The following is a 19250-nucleotide window of genomic DNA, read 5'->3' on the forward strand; positions in this document are numbered from 1 at the left end:
TGTAGTGGGTAACCATTCCAGCTTTGATCTGGAAGTTCCAACCCACATTGAGCCTTTGGTAACTGTCACGCCTACAAGTCGGGGCCAAGAGAGGACCCAGAAGACCCAAGATCTGGATACCCAAGATCTTTTGGTTCCTGGACCCTGGACGCTGGAGGTGGACCGAGCAGAGTTCTCCAGAGAACACTGCTGGACTGCAACACACCTTTCCCAGACCCTGTTACCTATCCCTTCACTTGTAAGTTACCCCACAAAATAAACCTCCCTTTTAACTACGTGGAGTGGCCTTAATAATTTCGCCAATACTGGTCCAAATCTGCACCAAGGAAGCAGAGAGAAGTGAACGCCTTCTGTTCAGCTAGTTTTCTCCTCTTTCCACAGAACAAAATCCCAGGCCAAGGAATAGTGCTGTCTACTTTTAGAGTGGGTCTTCTCACCTCTAACCTAATCAAGAGAAATCCAATGGGACATGACCAGAGGCTAACCTAATTAAGAGGTTAGTTAATTACTTACTTAATCACAGGAGGGTTATCTCCTGGGTGTCTTGAGATCAGTCCAAGTTGACAATCAGCTCTAGCCATCAGCAGGGCTGTATTTGCCACACTGTGCAATAGAGCTCGGAAAAGAAAAGCAGCTCGGTGTATTTCTCCAGCCTGAGGTGAGGCTTTCTATCCCTCACATCTCCCTACCCCCACTCCAGTTCCCTAACTGCCATTTTAATCTCTGCGTCTGTTGTTTGGAATTCCATAGATGAGTGAACGCATGTGGTATTTGTCTTTCTGTGCCTGCTTTATTTCACTTAGCATAATCGTGCTCCAGTTTCATCCAGATTGCCAGAAATGACAGAATTTCCTTCTCTGCTAGACCTGGGTAGCGTTCGAGCTGTGCACGTGCCTCTCTCTCCTGCGCTTCGTTTACCTATAATGAGAACTTGGGCGCCATGGCTCTTCTCACACTGCTTGGCACATGGTAAGCACTCCAGATACAGCCATTGATTGCTAAGTGAATAAAGGAGAGATGTAATAAATATTTAGTTATTTCTAGAAGTTTCCTTAAAGCCTGCATCTTTTCTAGATTTTGAATGGACCTTCTGGATTCTGCATTGAGAGTCTGGTGCTTCCATACCCCGCCCCCTTTCTCTGTGGTGTGTGTGTGTGTGTGTGTGTGTGTGTGTGTGTGTGTGTGTGTGTAAGGACAGCCACCAGGACAGATGGACCTCTATTTTAGAGTTTGAAGAATAAACATTTCCCAGAATGGGAAGCAGGTAACCCATTGTTTTCTGACTAAATCAAATGTTCTTTCCTATAGAAGTGTCCTATGACCATCTTGGTGAAGTGGTGTTCTCTGAGCTGGTGAGGAAGTGGCGAAGAATGAAGAAGTGTCTGGAGGCCCCACGACTCTTGGTCCCCTTAGAACCTCTCCGACTTCTCATCCTGTCCCACTGTGCTGGTTTCTTTTCGGTTCTGTAACGGTGCACAGTTCTTTCCGGCCTCAGGGTCTCTGCATTTACTGCCCCTGCGCACCACCCCCTTTCCCTTCCCCACTGTATCTGACCTCACTTCTCTAGGACCTGCTGCAGTCCCAATGCCCAGAGCAGTCTCTTTGTTTGTCACAGGTCCTTGGGCTTTCTTTAAAGCATCCATCACTGGCTCTTTCCCTCTCCATCCTAAAATCCCAGCCGTATGAGCCGATCTGCCTGCCTCTCTGGGGCTCGTCCCCTCTCAGGGTCTTGCCCAGGGGTCAGCACATGGTAGGGGGTAAATAAATACTTCCTCAATAGCCCTTGCTGCTCTTTAGAGGGTAGTATTCGGCAGCCCAAGTAAGACATTATTTTTCTGGTTTTGTGGAATTTTTTTTTTTTTTTTTTTTAGAAAGGAGGATATATTTACTTGATTCTGAAATATGCATTTTCCCTTGCATCCCTGGAGTATAAATAAAGTGAGCAAATGTTAAAATCTAAATTAAGGGTCAGTGTCACACTGTTTAATCTGAGAATGAACATACAAAGGAGGGTTCTGGAGGTAGCTCAGTGGTGGAAGGGTTTCTTAGCATGTTGGAGGTCCTGGGTTCGATCCCCAGCACACACACAATGTGAGAGCAAGAGATTTAAGAAATGAACACATAGTCATAGCAATTTGTTACAAACAGTATGTCTTAGTCTTTCATCCCATGACAATAAAGTATGTAACGTTTTAGGCTGAATTTTATATTGGATTCGTGTTTAAAATATTTATAAAATTTGTTTCCAAAGCGAGAAAAGTTAAGTAGTGTGGGGTAGTGCAGTTTCCGTTCTGACGTCTGGGAATTCAGCTGTGTTCCTTGGAGTCATATATACGGTTGACCTCACTGCTGTGGCTATTACTTTTTTAGAATCACAGCTGACTTTCATTGTTTTATTTTTGGAAGTGAAGTAGAAGTTTATTAAGAAAAGTTTAGCACAGATTTAAGCGTGGGTGTTGAGAGAGAGAGAGAGAGAACTGCTTTTTAAAATGCTTTTTTTTTTTTTTTTTTTTTTTTGAGATAGGGTTTCTCTCTGTAGCCCTGTCTGTCCTAGAACTTGCTCTATAGACCAGGCTGGTCTCGAGCTCAAAGATCTGCCTGCCTTTGCCTCCTGAGTGCTGGGATACAAGGCAGGAGCCACATGCCAATTTCAGAATATTAATGTTTTAATTTTGTCAGCTATTTGCTTATTTATTTATTTATCCCTGCCTGAGATTACAGGCTCCTAGTATTTTGTTCTGGGAATTGAACCTATGGCTTTGTGCATGTCAGTACTTTACCAACTGAGTTATGTCTCCTAGTCCGTTTACTTGCTTATTTTGTTGAATTTTTAAGGCAAGGACTTGCTGTATAGTCCAGGCTGGCCTCAGACTTGAGGTTCCCCAGCTTCAACCCCTGAGTGCTAAGATTACATATGAACTCCAACACACCTAGCTCACAGCTGACTCTTCACAGTAATTAACAAAGGATAAACTACAAACATTAGACTGTCATAAATCTAACTTTCTACTTAAAATATTAAACCTAAGAGTCATGTAGATGCATTTTCAGTTTGAAACAAGCACAAATGAAATAGATGGGATTCCCTGCAGATTCAGTTAAACAGACAGTCTCTTAAAGGTGGATTTTAGGCAGAGGGACATTTGTTACCAATGAAAAGCCAGAGTTTTTAAGAAGAACACTTTGTCTGAAGTGTTCCTTCCCCATGCTGGCTGCGGAATGGATGTGGGGTTCTGCTTGGTGTTCTGGGGGTTTTGAAGGCAGGCAATCTCTCTTCACACTCAAAGCCAGAGGCAACAGCTTTGAATTTTTATTTTTTTCAAACACAAAAAACAAAAACAATATTTCTTTTATTTTTAATTATGTGTGTGCCCATGGAGGCCACATATGTTGGATACCCTTGAAGCTGGAGTTACAGAGGTTGTGATCTGTGTGTGTGTGTGTGTGTGTGTGTGTGTGTGTGTGTGCTCACGCTCGCACGCGTGCGCTGCTGTACACATTTATGGGGGTACCTGTGGAGGAACTGTTGGGGTTGCATCTGCCTGCTGTGGGTTCTTGGAACTGAACTGTAGTCCTCTGGGAGAGCAGAACATGCCCATGATTGTTGAGCCATCTCTCCATCCCCGAATTTGAAGTTCTTTTCATTCATTTGGGTGAATCAATTTCTTTTGTATGATGGATAACAACTGTAGGCTGTTGTACGTATAACCCTCTCCCCAGATATTATTCTACGACTCGTATTTTCCACTGAAAAGTATCAGATCCTATGTGCCTTCAGCCCATCTTTTTTTTTTTTTTTTTTTTTTTGGTTTTTGGTTTTTTGAGACAGGGTTTTTCTGTGTAGCTTTGCACCTTTCCTGGAACTCACTTGGTAGCCCAGGCTGGCCTTGAACTCACAGAGATCCGCCTGGCTCTGCCTCCCGAGTGCTGGGATTAAAGGCGTGTGCCACCACCACCCGGCCAGCCCATCTTTAATTAGGTTATATATGCATATTTTTATTTATTCTTTGAGAATTTCATACATGTATATAAGGAAATATGATCATATCCATCTCCCATTTCCGTTAACTCTCAGATCTCCCTCCCAACTTCATGCCCTCTGCTTTTGCATTTTCACAAACTCATTAAGTCCAGTGAGCATTGCCTACCTGTTTACAGGTACGGTACGGGGTCATCCAATGAGAAAGGGGCAACCTACCAGCGGTTAGGTAACTCTCCCCAAGCAGAATGACTCATCCTTCCCTAGCAGCTCTCAACATACCCTGTTTTCTCCTCCCCAGCACTGTTTTGGTCCTTATCGATTTCAGTCCTCTAAGGAAATATTATCCTTTTTATTTCATGGCTGGGCATGTCTCCTAGTAGATGGAGAGATGCTTTATTGATGGGCCTGCTTCTGATTCCTGAGCAGTCGGTCCTTTGTGTGAAGTGCGTTTTACAGGTGGCCAGAGTGTGATGGCGTACTAGAGTGTCTGCCGAGTTCAGGGCAGTAAGAGCCACTTAGGGCTGCCCTTGTCTGAGCAGGCGTTCCTGGGAGTGCATTAGTTGCTCTGCCGATTGCTGAGTACTTAGCATGGGGCACGGGCAGCCGTGTCTGGAGCAGATGGGACACTGCTGGGCTAGTAATAGGCATTCTCTGTCGAGTGTCTTTTCTCCGCATCTCACTTGCCTGGACCCAGAAGTCAGAAGCCAGTTACTTGCTAATCCAAAACACCTAATGGGGAGAATGAGTGATTAGGGGAAAGGTTAAGTTTGACTCACTGTTTCAGAGGGTTTCAGTTCAAAAAGGGGGTGCAGCTTAGCTCCTGGTGGAGGGGCTATGGGAGAGGCTTGTTAACATCATGGGTGGTCAGGAACCAGAGCAGAAGACGAGAACGTGGGGCCAGGCTCTCACAGGGAAAGCCCCATCCTTAATGACCTACTTCTACCAGCTAGACCATAGTTCTTAAAGATTCCATAGCTTTCCAAAAATAGTACCACTAAGCCTGAGAACAAGGGCTCAAAATGCGGTTCTGTGGGGTAAATTTCAGACTCAAAACTTAACGACATATGGGACATCCCTGAAAGGCAGTTTTCTCAGCACACCGAGTACATGTCTGCAGGAACCCATGCAGAACTCACTCAAGTCACTGTCTTGGACAGTGGCACTGACTTGTTTCCTAAAAGCAACAAGGAAATCCCTTTGAAAAGGACATTTCTATTTGGAGTTTATTTAAGAACCAGACTCACTCACTTGGATTTAATGTGAACCAAAGAATCATTTGTCAGAATACATGTATGCAAATAATAGGCTGTATCTGTAAGTGATGTACTGTGTGTCTGCACTGTGCTAAGCGATATCCACACGTTATCTCAATTAGTCCTTTCAAGCATCACTATCTACACTCTGTCATCGATCTCTATTTTTCTCAATTACTTATTTATTTATGGGAAGAGCGCTATGGAGGTGTCACAGCATAAGTATAGAGGTCAGAGGTCAGCTCCTCCCGCCATGTGGGTTCCTGGGATTGAACTCAGGCTGTCGAGCTTTGCATAACAAGTGTTTCTCTCTGCTGAGCCATCTCCCCTGCCCAGTGGCGCCTATCCTAAGATGAGAAAATGGGCACAGGATGGCATGGCTTCATGGTACCAAGCCATCAGGTGGTCAAGTTGGCGTTTGAGTCCAGACAATCAGATGTTTCAGTCCACCACTCTGTCATCCAGTACATGCTTTATGAATACATCTGTGTAATATTCCTTTACACTGTGTGAATATATGTCACTAACTGGCCAATAACTGGGCAGGATAAGGTTAGGCGGGAGATCCAGACTAAGGACACTGGGAAGAAGACAAGCAGAGTCAGAAGAGTTGCCAGCGAGGGGGCACAGAGGGGAAACAGGAGGTGCTAGATGAAAGAGAGGTAATGCCCCGTGATGGAATGAAGATTAATAAGGATGGGCTAATTTAAGTTGTAAGAGCTAATTAATGACAAGCCTAAGCTATTGGGTAAGCATTTATAATTAATATTAAGTCTATGTGCATTTGATTTGGAGCCAGTGGTCCCAACAAAAACTTTGCCTACACACATCTATAAATATAAGTAAATATATCAAATTCATATATATGCATATATATGAATGTGCAAAGTCTTAATCCACATCCAAAGCTTACAATGAGCTTCTACAGACAAGCAATCCACCTTCCTCACGAAACTTTAAGAGATTTCGGATCAATGATTACATTTATGCCACACTGCTCTCTAATGCTTTTTGCTTTTGTTTGTGTTTTGAGAAAAGGTCTCATGAAGTCCAAGCTGGCCCGGAACCCACTCTTTAAAAGAAGCTGACCTTGAACTCTTCTTGATCCTCCCGGCTCTATCTTCCAACTGATGGGACTATAGGTGTTTGGCATTGTGCCCAGCTCTTGAAATTCTCTAGTTCACGAGACAAACAATCACATTCTTGTACTGAGACACTCAAGTTACCGACTCGTGCCGTTCCATTTGCACCAGTAACGCTCGACGAACACTTGAACATGGTGACTGCTCAGGGTAGCTCATTCTCCCTTCCATTTGTCTTAGAGATCTTTAAAATAAGGGCAAGTCACAAAAACAGGCGGAAGCACAAAGCATCAGTCCAGCAGGAAGCATATCTTGAGACCTCATTCCTTCCAGAACACACAATGCTTCACAGATGACTTGACCTAAACACAGTGTTCCCTCTCCCTGGTTTAAGTCTCCCAAAGTCAAATCTAATTTATGGCAGGAAGAAGCGTGCTTCTCTCTTTCTCTCTTCCTTATTTTGCCTCCAGACCCTGGATTCGGTCCACTCCTCACCCAGGAGGCCGGCAGGCTGGAAGTCTGTCCACATACTCTGTCTGGCCGGGCGGACACACGCGCTCTGCAGTGTTCAGTTCATTCATGTTGCAGTGTGAATTTCCGCCCAGCTCCATCCTCTGGCGGTGTATCTCAGACCTTCGTTCCCAGTGGCCAGAGCACTGCCCGGGTCACACTTGGACTTCCTCACCTCACTGCTCCTTCGTACCCACTTAGCTTTTTCATCACGAAGCTAAGGGGCCTTTCACGTGTTGGAACATTTGCAGTGTTTCAAGACTCATCTTTTTATACCTTTGATCATTTACAGCTCCCCTGTGTTTCTCAATGTTTTTATAAGCATTTCTTCTTTGGAAACAGAGTCAGTCTTGCTATGGATCCTAAGCTGTCTTTGAATTCACAATCTTCCTGCCTCACCTTTTCAAATACTGGGACACCAGTTAGGTATGTGACACCTACCCCAAAAGATCTCTCCCCCCAAGACAGGATCTTTTTTTTTTTTAAGATTTATTTATTTTCATTTTATGTAAATGATGTTTTACCTGAATGTATGTCTGCGTACCACTCCTGTGCCTGGTGCCCATGGAAACCAGAAGAGGGCATCAGAGCCTCTGGAACAGAGCCAGTTACATATGGTTCTAAGCAGGCACGAGGGGGCTGGGAATTGAAGCTCAGCCCTCTGGAGGAGCAGCCCGTGTTCTTAACCTCTGATCCATCTTTCCAGCCCCCAAGACAGGGTCTGATGCGCACAGAGTGACCTTGAATTTACTATTTGTGGAGTATGACCTGCTGCTTTTGATCCTCCTGCCTCCGCCTTCCTTGAACTTCAATCCTTGAGTGCAGCCTTGATCCACCACACCATCCCCGTTTATTTAGTGCAGAGGATGAACACAGGGCTTTGCGCATGTTGGGCCAGCGCTCTGACTGAGCTTTATCCCCAGCCCACATTCACTCAGTCTCCCTCCAATAGACGTCAGTCATTTGGAGTAGCAGTAATGCAAGTGGCTAACATTTAGTGACTGCTGAGATTTGTGCTCTCTGTTTAATTTTCACACTCATATAGGTAAGTGAGTCACAGAGAAGCCTAGCCTTCCCGGTACAGCAGGCTGGTTCCTGACATGCCCTCCACAGTCTGGATGCTTTTGTCCCCTCCCCCTCCATCCAGGCTAAGCTAGGCTTTATCTGAACCTTCAGGAGACTGCTTCCTTTTAAGGTCTACGGCTACATTTCAGGAGTAATTGTAATCATTTCCATGTTCTAAGAGAATACTAAATTCCACCCTCTGAGCCCTAGATTGACCCGTCTGTCTACCCGAATCCACCAGGACTATACCTGGAGTGGGAAAGGACCTAATTCCTCTCAAGGGAGGCTTCCAGATCCGAGTGCAAGGGCTGAGAGTAAGGGGAGCATAAAGAGCATGGATGAGATGCAAAACTCCTGCCTGGAATTCCCGGCTCCGATGTGATCCATGTGATCTTGACAGATACGACAATCTGCGTTAACATCTGAAGTGGCTAGCCTGGTCTACAGAGCGAGATCCAGGACAGGCACCAAAACTACACAGGGAAACCCTATCTTGAAAAACAAAACAAACAAACAACCCAGTATCTGTCGCCGGCGATGACAGTGAGGATGGCTTCAGTGGGTTACTGAATTTGGATTTGTGGCATTTAAGACGTGCTTGTTCAAGGCCTCCAAGTTGCAGCTTCCATTCCCTGCCACTCATCACTACGACCAAAGGCTGGTTCGACCTCACTGAGGCAACCAATTCTACAAGCCACTGTCCACTCCCATGAGATGACTCACGAGAGCAGCCAAGCGTTGGCTTTTGCTCTGTCGCCTCGCAGTGCGTTCATTCACTGAGCTCGCATCGTGCGTCTACTTCTGCGCCAGGGGAGCCTGGGCAGAGGAAGTGTAAATATGCTGACACGTATTGAGTTTGCAGTCGGCCTAGCGGGCAGCTCTCCTCCCTTTGTGGTTGTTCCCTAAGCCGAGTTTTTTCTCCGTCTAACTGCTTAACCACTGCCTTCAATAAGCGTGATTCTGGGCGGGCGGACTGGAAGCTCCCCCAAAACCGAGCACCGGAGGTCTCCATCAGAAAGTCGTTTGCTCATCCTCTGGGTCCAGGGGCAAAGTCCCCTGAAGCCCCAACCCCGTTTCCTTAGCTGGCGTTGTTAAGGAGGAAGACAAGGAAGAGCGTTGGCGGGAAGCGCACCCGGGCAGTGGAGGCGCCAAGCCGCCAAGGCGCCTCTCTCAGCGATCAGCGGCTCGGTTGGCCCCGCCCCTCCACGATGCCCCGCCCCCTGCAGCCAGGCCCCGCCTTTGCGAAACACCGCCCTCCCCCCCAGCTCCAGGCTCAGCCCCTACTCGCTCCAGCCTCGCATTGGCCACGCCCCTCCCAGCACGCCCCGCCCACGTCAGCTCCAGCTTCACCTAGGCCCCGCCCCTCCGCCCGAGACTCGCCCCTAGCGTGAAGTTCCGCCCCGGGTCTTCTACGCCCCAGCCTGGGCTTGATCCCGCCTCTCGCTCCCGCTCCGCCCCCAGCCTTGGCCCCAACCCTCCCGCGGTCTCGGCTTGCGCTCCGCCCTCCTCGCGCCCGCTGTCTGCGACCAGGACCCGCCCGCACTCGCGCCCCGCCCCGGCCCAGACCACCTCTGCGCCCGCAGGCGGGGTCCAAGCGCTCGGAGCTGTCGCGGCGTCCGGGCACCTCACCACCTCCGCCCCTCGATCTCCACCGCCGTGGTTCCCGGAGCCGCGCGCGCCCCCGGCCGGGCGAGCCCCACACGACGAGGGAGCCGCAGGACCCGCCGGGCGCCATGCGAGCCAGGTAGGCGCGGCGAGAAGCCCGGGGCCGGACGGAGCACCCTACCCCAGCGCGCGGGGTGGCTTCGGGCTGCATCCCAGGCGCAGGGGCGCGGCCAGCCCTGAGCAGCTCCGAACCCCTAGAGCTCCGTGGGTCCTGCCCTCTGTGGTCACGGCCCGGCCCGGGCTGCTGACTGTGGTCGCTAGGGCCTGGGGCACAGGGAGGGCTGAGAGGGGTCGCGGCGCCACCCGCGCAGTTCTGGGGAGGAGCGAAGGGCGCGCGGCTCCCGGTTAAACTTGGTGACAATGCACATTTCAACTTCTTCGGAGAGTCCTCCCGGAGGATGAAATTGAAAACTCCGATTTCTGTCTTGGAGATCGAGTGACCGAGCACCCTCGAGGTGACAGCGCCAGGGTGCACGGGTGGGAGCGGCTCGGATAGAGGAGCGTTGTTCTGCAAGTACTGTTTACCGGGAAGCCGCCCTGCGCCCCCGAGTGTTTCTTTCTAGAGGGTCCCAGTTTAGGTGCCAGGAGGCTCCTAGCTGGGATTGGAAGTGCAGTGTACAGGTTTAGGGGGCTTCGCGGTGTGGCCTGGGGGGCTGACTGGTGCTGGCCCTTTTCGGGTGTGTAGGGCGCCGGCAGATGCCGCACGGGAGGAGCAATGGAGAGCTGGCTGGCTGGCCGCTCTGTGTGCGCAGAAGGTTGTGGAGCCTCGTGGATCAATGAGATTTGAAAGGGAATACCGTGCTGGGTTTGATTCATGTTTATTCTTCCCTTGCTAGCGCAGCTGATTGGTGTTCTGTGATTTAGCAGCAGAAATAAAGTTCGCATAACTTTTGCTCTGATTATAAAAGCAATGAGTGTCCAGAGCAGAAATAAACAAACAAGAGACCCACGGTGATCCCATGTTAGGGGGTGGGGGGTGTCACAGCCTTGTAGATTTAATCATTGAATTATACCTGGCACCTTCTTGCATAATCCCGAAAAAACCCTTGTAGGAAATCATCCCCTTCCCACCCTTCTGATTGTCTCTCCAGTGTCCAAAGTTTAGATTTTTTTGGCGTGTCTCACCACAGAGGTTGTTTGTGATAGTCACGAGTCCCCTTTTGATGTGCTGGGGTTTTCCATGAGAATGTGGGTCCAGATGGAGAGAAGGGGAGACCCGGTACCTCAGCCCTGTCCGTGGTTTTGGTGCCGAGCCTTGTAAAAATGATAGTAATGATTCTCAATCTGCTTCCTAGGCCACCATAAAAAATAATGGGTGGTTTGCGGAGCGTTTTGGCATCCTTAGATGGACAGCGGCTGTATTTCAGTGTGCTGGGGAGCATTTAGCTGTTCTACGGTGTCATCCAGTAAAACAGGCTACCTAGAGCTTGGCTACCCTGCCCTGGAAGCAAGATCCAGGCAGGCCCCAGGGATCCCAGAACACACTCCTATTTCCCTGTTGGTGCAGGCCAAGTCCTTCAAAGTGGGAAGCTTGGGAGTAGCTGGGGTTCTCCAGGCTGCTCCCCCTCCCCTGCAGCTCCTTTTGGACTTGGGAGGACGGGTGGGTGTCCTGAAGTCAGGGGGGCATTGGTGCCTGGTGCATGCCCAGGCCATCCTCCAAGAGAGAACAGTTGGTTCTGGGAGGACGCATGAAGTGAACAACCTGGTTTCCCAGCGATTTGTTTCATGTCTCACGTGTTTACCGACCGAACAATGACCAGCTCCGAGGCTGGCTGCAGAAATGCCAGCGAGGTCTCTGAGGACTTTCCTTTCTTTCCTGTTGTCCCCAGGTCCTGGCACCAGGCTTTAATGTTCTTAAAGAACAATTACTAGGGACCCAGACAGAGAGGTGAGGCACAGGCTGCCTTTTGTCCTCACCCTGTCTCCCCGCCAAGAGCCGGGCTGGAAGCTTCTCTTCATGTTACTGGTGACCCTCTGATAGTTTCGTTTTTAATGGTTGCTCCCCCTAGCACTTTGATGTGGCCTGGGTCTGGTTGCAGATGGGAGCTCAGGCGGGGGCTTGGAAGGGTCCAGAAACCTGGCTGGATTAAATTGTTGATAAGACATCCTCCATTCCTGCCATTGTTAATAGAAGTTGTGCTGTTAATTTTCTGGGCAGAGGTAGAAGGGGGGGGGGTGGCGAAGCGGGGGTCCTCCTGGAATTTCTCCTTTGCTGTTTGCTAATCCAGCAGCAGGCTGGAATTATTCCCCTCCAGGCTGTTTGCATAGACTTTCTTTTTATTCTCGTGTTGGTTTCTAGTCTGATAATGAGGAAAGGAGAATGAATGATGAATGGGGTTTACGCCCTCGATTCCTGGGAGGCCTCCTGGGTTTGAGTCCTCTGTTCCTAGCCAATTAAGAGCCCTTGGCTCTCTGAAACCATGTGGGAGGGTGTGTGTGTGTGTGTGTGTGTGTGTGTGTGTGTGTGTGTGTGTGTGTATGTGTGTGTGTGTACGTGCACCTCCTGGGGGAGAAGGCCATTGGTGTTTCTCTGAGAGCCCTTGACCGGAAGGAGACCAGAGCCACTGTGTTCCAAGGCACTGTAACTCGCTGTTGGAATCAGCAAGTGGACAGCCTTCCTACCCACTGCTTTGTTATGTGCAGGCTTGACACCTGCATGGGTTTGTGTCACCGGCTTTCTCCTGAGACTTGGAACCAGATCTCTGGGACATTTCCCAGGGCCCTAGAGATAAGCCCCAAAGTTCCCTTGCCCCAAGGTTACAATCTGACAACCAGGGATGAGGATAACCAGCAGATAGCCGTGTTCACCACAAGTGGACTGGCTCCCACAGCCCTGGGCCACCCCACTTCCAGCACAGCTTCTGGTGGCTTCAGGTAGGTCCTGGCTCCACAGAGATATGCACAACACAAGCTGCCCCTCTTTGCGAAGTGACAGGAAAATTATTGACCAAACCCCAAGACACCCAGGGAACAATGCCTGTACTTTCAGTGTCCTCCAAGAAGCCTTGGCCAGCTACTCAGCAGGCCCCAGGACATCTGTGTTGCGTAACTCCACACCCCAGGCATGGAGGCCAGCTCCTGGGAGAAGACGTGAGCCTCGAGAGGACAGAGATTGCACAGTGTTTCAGAAGTGAAGCGTTTGGGGTTGAGTTTTAAGGAGAGAGAGGTGACATCCTGTAGACCATCTGGTCTCTTGGCCACCTACCAGGTACTCTGCCCTTTCAACTGTCACTGAGCTGTGATGCCACTCAAGAGAACTAGACATCTGTTGTGTTAAGTTCCCTCCATTGCATCCTGCAGGGAAGCTCCTTCAACACGAAGGTAAGCAACTCCAAATAGCTTCAGGAAGTCCCTGAAACTGATCAGATTTACTAGACCCTTTCCAGAGTAAGCAGTAAAAGGCGAGGGTCACAAAGGAGATCAGACCAGCTGCTTGGAAGAAATAGAAACCACCTCGCTGCCTGGAAGAGGTTTAGACCAACTGAATTACTTAGAAAGGACACTCTCCAGCCTGCTGAACTGCCTGCAGGCTGTGCAGTGTGCTCCGGGTCCCCAGCTTTTGTGAGCTTCACCCGTGCTGGGACGGTCTTTGGTGATGCAGCTGTCTTTGAATCATTTCTTCTCTTGCAAGTCACCATACACCCACACTCCTGTAAGCAGCCCCAATAAACCTCATTGGTTTGCCACGTCGGACTTTGGTGGCGTTTGTACTTTGGTCTCTTGTGGGCTTCCTATCTGGGGTGAGTGGACGTGTGTAGTAAAAGTCTTGTCACACAACAACATCACCCTGAGAACTCCAGTGACACTTCCTGTGTCTTTTTGGAGTCTTCCTGTATGCACTCCAGGGAGCCTGCACAAATAACCTTTGTTGACTGGAAGGCTGGCCACAGAGCTTTGCTAACTCTTCCACATGCATGCCTGATGCGTGATTGAGCTGGGATTTGAACCTGGATCTGTGTATCCCAGAGGCTTCCATCACCCCCCCACAGAGTCCTGAAATTAAAGAAGCAAACACTCCCAGTCATGCATTCAGGGAGTGTTAAGAAACAGGCATGGAAATAGCTGGATGCTGTTTTTCTTACACAGTTACAAACTAGCTCACACTCTGAAGGTGGTGAAAGCTCAGCCTCATGGAAGGCAGCCAGTGTGCACCTTCACTCCTGAGGCGGATGTCCTCACTGCCTTTCTGCAGGGCAGAGCTTGATGTATCTGGAAGATCTGGGTTCTGCAGTTGAGCTAAGTCAGGCAGAGTCGACCAGAAGCCTGCCCTTGTACCACTGAGAGAGGTGTTCTGGGATGATGGTGTCACCAGAATTAAGTTTATAGGAAGGCTGTTAAGCAAACGTAAGATAAGGATTCCACCTTCCTTTTTACAGCCAAGTAAATGACACACTAATGAGATTATTCTTATCTGCTCAGTGGATACTTGTCCCAGGAGAACTTTGTGGATGTCGGTTAGCCTAACGCTTCTGAACTGATTGAGCAAAAAAGGAAGGAAGGAAGGAAGGAAGGAAGGAAGGAAGGAAGGAAGGAAGGAAGGAAGGAAGGAAGGAAGGAAGGAAGGAAGGAAAAAGAAAAAATCCTTTCTTTGAGAGAATTTTTTTTTCCCAACAGTTTCTCTGTGTCGAAGCTCTGGCTGTCCTGGAACTCACTTTGTAGATCCGCCTGCCTCTGCCTCCCAAGTGCTGAAATTAAAGGCGTGCGCCACCACAAGAGAATTTTATGATTCCAAATTCCTCCAGTCTTCTCCTGGCCACCCTGAAGATGTCAGCTCTCAGGACCCTCCTGAAATCTGAGGGCCTGTTTACCCAGCCTCCGATGTAGGAGGCTGGGAGCCAGGTGTGTGCTGGGAACCTGCTCCAGGGGAGAAAACAAAGGATTTGGATGGCACCATCTGCCAATTTGTGTGGTGTAAACACTCCCACCCTGGCTGATTTTAAGCTCCCAGCGTGGGCTGGCAAAATTCCTACACATTTAACCATATGTAGGAGCCGGAGGGGAAAAAAAAAGAAAGAAAGAAAAAGAAAAACCCGGTTCCAGCTCACCTTGCATGTGCCGAACCTCCCACCAACCCTTTTAGTGAGGTGACATAGTTGCCCAACTTGGGCAGGGTCTGCCTAGAAGCAAACATTGCAAAGGGTTTTGGGGGACACTGTGCAACCTAATTTGACCAGCAAGGGGGCTTCAAAACCCAGACTGCCTTAAAGTCACTTGGGAGCTAAAAATTTGCTTTCCACTCCCACCACTAAACCCAGTAGTTATCTCTCTGGGTGTGGGCCTCCAGGCCTCCAGAGTTTGGTGTGTGTGTTTGTGCACATGTGTGCATGTTTGTGAGTGTGCACATGTGAGTATTATACAAGTGGAGGCCAGGCAGAGATCAACCTTGCTGTAATTTGAAGGAGTTACCCGCTTTTTAAAAATTGTAAATTATTAATTTTGCCTGCATGCATGTATGTGCACCACATGTGTGCCTGGTTCCCAAGGATGTCAGGAGAGAGGGTGTCTGATCCTCTCAAGAGTGGAGCTACAGGTGGTACCACCCGTGGGTGCTGGGAAATGAACCCAGGTCCTCTGCAAGAGCAACAGGTGCTCTTACTGCTGAGCCATCTCTCCAGTTCTCCTCCTTACATCTTAAGACAGGGTCTCTCGCTGGCCTCAGACTCACCAAGTAGGCTGGCCTGGTTGGCCAGTGGGCCTCCCTGGCCCTGGGATTGTGAACGTGCACCACTGTGATGATCTTTTTTGTGGGTTGTGAGGACTGAATCACAAGCACTTTACCTCCTAAGCCGTCTCCCCCACCCATCTGTAGCTTTCAGAAACCCCCAGGTGATGCTCACATGAACCCAGGCCTCGGCACCACTGATGTGATACAATGAGGAATTTGTGGGAGAAGAGAATTGAGCAGGAAGCTTAGGGTGAGGCATGGCCAAAATCCTGAATTTGCGTTGTCTGTGTGCTTGGGATGGGGCAAGTTGATGTTTCCCCTGGTAGAGAAGATTATTCAGGGAAGGGCTGTGGTCTTGCGGGAGGCAGGCAGAGGCCAGTTTCCCCAGCTGCCTCTTGCTGTCTCAAGTGGCCGTTCACAACCCGGTAATGGTAGACCTTCTTGTTTGGTCTTGGTTGCTTCTTCTGACTTGGAAGAAGAAGAAGACTGGAAGATTGGGTCTTTGGGTGTGTGTGATGAGGGGATCTTGCACGTGAAAGCAGAGGTAAAGAGACTCAGGAACCTTCCCTGGGCCATGTCGGTAAAGGAGAAAGTCCAAGGCTCAACCAAGGGTCTTTTTTGAATTGTTGGGCTCAGCACATATGTAAGGGGCCTATATTTTCTCCACCACCATTAGCAGTATTATTATTGTAAAACCTAATAGCTTTCTTTAGTAACATTATGTACATGGGAGAGAAGTGTCCTTCAACCCCGGCTAGCTATGGTTAGCAAGACATCTTCAGCTCCAGCCAGCTAAGGTTAGCAGGTCTGGTTGGGAAGAGGCATTGGAGTCCCCTGGGTGTAGTAGTGAAGGAGACACCAGGTCACAAGCAGGGGAGAGAAGGACACAGGAGAGGGGACAGGCCGGGGCTCTTCTCTGCTTTGTAGGAAGAAGGGCTCAGGAGACTTACTATAAAGCTGCTGCCCTGGGTCACTGGTGAAGGTGGACGGGTAGGCTAAGGGTGTGCCTGTGCAGAAGCAGGTGGGGATCAGGTGCTATGTGGGAAAGGGGGACTGAGAATCCCAGGATGAAGGCCTGGAAGTGTCTGGGTTAGGCCTGAAGGAGCTGTGCTAGTTAGATAGACTGGAAACTTCCAGCACAAAGGAGAACAATACTAGCCTTAAGAGAAGCAGGACCATCATCTCTCCAGGGTGAGCTGATGGACGCAATGGCAGGAGCCAGAGGTGGGCCAAAGGGCTCTCAGATGTTGAGGGGCTGGCATCACAGGGGTGCTAGGATTGAGGGCCCCAGGGAAGGAGAGAGAGAGGCTCGTTGGGAGCAGCGGGCTAAGAACAACCCCCCAGTACCGGCGCAGGTATTACATCTGCAGCTTTTTTTTTGCATAACCTTTTGTGGGGGGCTGGCAGGGAGCTCCTGTTCTAAAGACATCATTCATGGGATACCTCCGTCCCCAAGGTCCAGTCCAGCTTCCTTGAACAGAGCTCCCCTGGCTTCCCGAGGTCAAGAGCTGCCCTGTAGTGTTATCTGTCTCTGCCCAGTGTCCTTTTGCCTTCATGTGTATGTGACTTGGGGGGGCGGGGGGAACGTACCTATGTGTGGGTGCACATCTCTGTACAAGTGACCATGCATGTGTATGTGGAAGCCAGAAGACAGTCTTGGGTATTATTCCTTGGTTTTAGTTTTCTGAGACATTATTACCTCTCACCAGCCTGGAACTCAGCAGTGAGCTCACTCTGTCTCTGGCTGCCCAGTACTGCCATTACGAGTGTGTCCTTTACGGACGGAGCTTCTTCCTTGCCCTTCTTAGATCTTCCGTGTACAGTAGGTTTTCAGTCACAGCGTGTGTGTGTGTGTGTGTGTGTGTGTGTGTGTGTGTGTGTGTGTGTGTGTGTGTGTGTACCGGCCAAGTGAAGCACAGTGGTGATTTTGTCCCACCAGGCAGTGACAAGCCTAATTTTCTCTTCTTAGGCATCTTGGCACTCTAAAACTTAGAATATATGACCAGAGTAATTTCTGGCTTTAGTATTCCAGCTTATGAATAATAGCTTATTTATAAATGCTGTCGAGTAGTGGTCCCAAAGTTGTATGCAATTTAATTTTTAATCCAGACAGGCGTACCTTGCCTTTGTTTACCCGTGTTACATTGTTGCTCTTTCGAAAAATGATCTGATTGTTCAGTCGCTTTAGGATACAAAGCGGTCCGGTCCGAGGAATACCCTAAAAAAATCCAAGTGCATTTGATCATTTGAAATTCACCAAGAATTATGTCCGGAGAGGCAGCCTCGTCAAGAGTTAACATGTGGCCAGCGCATAACAGGAAAGTCAAGGTACTATGTAACGATCTAGCAGAAAACAATTCATGAGTGCCAATGTAGTGCATATAAAAAATTCATGCAGCGTGCTGGCCCACAGCGTCCCTGTGCAGTCCAGTGGTGCTTAGAGGGTGAGCAGGACACAGCCCTGGAGTCCTGGCTGCTACAGTTTGCCCTTAGCCTCATTTCTCTCTGGCATCCTCTCACAAAACTGGTGTTTTCTTGTTGCTGTGTTTCATTTCAGAAATCTGTCCGTAAGGCCTTTGCAAGAACAGCTCTATTCCTGCCAGGTGCTGGGGAGCCATACCTTTAAGGGGGTGGTGCCAGGAAATGCCATTTGAATTTGTTACCTCTCCAAGCCCATAGTGGAGGAAAGGCTGTGGACAACATCAGGACCCATTCCCGACAGCCATCAGCCACTGCAGATCCTCGCTGTTCACGCCTGCACACCTAGTTTCTCTCATGTTTTTATCAGAGTTGTTCGGATAGAAGCAAAGGACATGTCACTGTTTGGCGACACCCATTACACCCACTTGAAATAACTGTGTGTTTTAACGTAAGAGTTTTTCTGTGGTTTCAGATTCTCCTGAATTTATTGGGCTTTTCCCTCTGCTGGGCATTGCGACATGTCAGTCAGTAGCTGTTTCTTTGTGGTCAGTCAAACCTGAAACAGGCTAGTTTGCATCACCCGAAGTCATCCAGGAAGATCCCAAAGATCCCGGCTGGGAATTCAGTAACTGACTGCCTATCAGGTTCCCCTCGCAGGCTGCGTTTGCACCAGGCCGTTGTGGCAAACAATAGCTGAAGCGAGACGTTGGTGAGCTAGAATTTGAGAAGTTCCTTTTCCCGAGGGGCCTCTCCAGTGGCCTTTCTCGGGGCCTGTTTCATTTTGAGGAGTGTCACAGCCCAGAAGAACCTGGGCTTCGGCCCGTCACAAACCTGCAGGCTTCCTTTTGTCTGTAAGTGGTGACCTCAAGTGCTGACCTCCTGCTGTTGGGATTTTTGAATGAGATCACGAGAAATGTCCACACACTATCTGAGGTAGATTTGGGGTTCCTTCTGGTTTGGGGGGGGGCCTCTCGTGAGTCTTGGGTGCACACTGGAGTTGGTTCATAAATATTGAGTGAATAGAGTGTTTTATGGCCAGGGAAGTGACCTGGTCCAGGGTGACTTGGTCAGGGATGTCCCGTCATCAAAGCCAAGTGCTGGGTTTTGATTCTTTGGGCATTCCGTCTGACCTTTAAAGAGCAAGCATGTTTGCCTTGCCCTTTGTTCAATGTTCTGGGAGGAGGAGGAAGAGAAGGAGCAGGGTCGAGGTAGAGGAGGGGATAGGAAGAGGAAGAAGAGAGATGAAATACTGCAGCTTGCAGCTTGCTCTCCCGGCCCTAGCCATGGGTGGGTCTGCTCTGATAGTAAGAGCCTAGGAGAGGGAAACACCTTGCTAGAGGCTTCTGTGCTTTGTTGGGTCGGGGGTTGGGAAGCATCCTGTGCCACTGTGAATATGTTATGAGTTGTTGACAAAATAGATGATTTACTTTTCTAAAGATTATCACAAAAAAACAAAACCTGTTTCTGCATTGAATGACTCAACAATTGCATGCTCCCGTTAGAATGAAGTATTCAAGGGGAGGGAGTCAGGTTAGCGTGGTCACACACCGGATGATGGAGCCATTCACGTTTTTATGTGAGTGATAGGCTGGCGGGGGGCGGGGGCA

At 49.2% G+C, this 19250-nt stretch overlaps 1 protein-coding gene across 1 annotated transcript in view; it reads left to right on the forward strand.

The window, feature by feature from the left end:
• The first annotated feature begins 9400 nt into the window (after positions 1 to 9400).
• Sh3bp4 (SH3 domain binding protein 4) overlaps positions 9401 to 19250 on the forward strand; it is an 80641-nt gene continuing 70791 nt past the window's right edge. The window contains exon 1 of the mRNA XM_028876306.2: positions 9401 to 9636. The gene's annotated coding sequence lies outside the window, so the exon portion shown is untranslated. The remainder of the gene's footprint in view (positions 9637 to 19250) is intronic.

The sequence above is a fragment of the Peromyscus leucopus genome, chromosome 13 (assembly GCF_004664715.2).
Source record: "Peromyscus leucopus breed LL Stock chromosome 13, UCI_PerLeu_2.1, whole genome shotgun sequence".
In the NCBI taxonomy this organism is placed as follows: domain Eukaryota; kingdom Metazoa; phylum Chordata; class Mammalia; order Rodentia; family Cricetidae; genus Peromyscus; species Peromyscus leucopus.